This window comes from Penaeus monodon, chromosome 27 (genome assembly GCF_015228065.2).
Source record: "Penaeus monodon isolate SGIC_2016 chromosome 27, NSTDA_Pmon_1, whole genome shotgun sequence".
NCBI classification, from domain to species: Eukaryota; Metazoa; Arthropoda; class Malacostraca; order Decapoda; family Penaeidae; genus Penaeus; species Penaeus monodon.
Genome location: NC_051412.1, coordinates 18,231,309 through 18,232,054, shown reverse-complemented (window position 1 = coordinate 18,232,054; position 746 = coordinate 18,231,309). Strand labels below are relative to the sequence as shown.

Below are 746 nucleotides of genomic sequence, written 5' to 3'. Positions count from 1 at the left end.
TTAACCTATTGAATTATATTTGTTTTATTTTTATTGTGAAATTTATTATGCAGTAGGGTTTATTAAAACATGGTTTTAGAGAGAAAAAATATATTCTCATGATCTCTTGACTTTGCTCTCATGGGGACATGCGATCGCCGATTTAGCCTAAATCTAAAAAAATTTTTTTTCTTTTCATTTCGTTAATCAAATGAATTTAAATCATAGGAAGGACAATGACAGTAATCCCTCAGAACATGAGGCCCCGGGACCGCGGCACGTGGGCGGGGCCCGTGCGCTCCCTGCAGGGGGCGCCTTGGCTCTCGGAGGCTTTGTTTGGCACAAATATTCTAGGCTCGTCGAAGGCGGTGGCACCGCCGCAGGCGAGGACCTTCGCTGCTCGGTCTCCTTCGGTCGCCTGGGCTTCCTGCAGTCGAATTTTGGTCGGGCTCTTGGGTCTTGGGTTTTTTTAAAGATGAAGAGGGATGTATCTCAGAATTTCTGAAAGTATCTTAGAATTTCTAAAGAGAATTGTGATTTTGGATTTTTTTTATTATTCATTTAGATTTAGTTTTATATATTTTGCTTATTATTTTTTATGATTTATGGATTGCTTTGCTGGAGAATTTATCTGTCATCAGTACAGGTTTTGATTTGTAAAAAGTTGATGGAAATCTGGCGTTAGATGTTTTATGCGTGTTACAGATAAAATCTGGTTATTAAACTGCAAACATTAGCATTTGAATAGTAATACTTTTCTCATTTTA

General features: G+C 38.1%; 1 protein-coding gene across 1 annotated transcript in view; it reads left to right on the top strand.

Annotated features, from left to right (window-relative positions):
• Positions 1 to 746, top strand: part of LOC119590638 (adenomatous polyposis coli protein-like) — a gene marked incomplete in the record, with an annotated part of 64,935 nt that overhangs the window by 25,414 nt on the left and 38,775 nt on the right.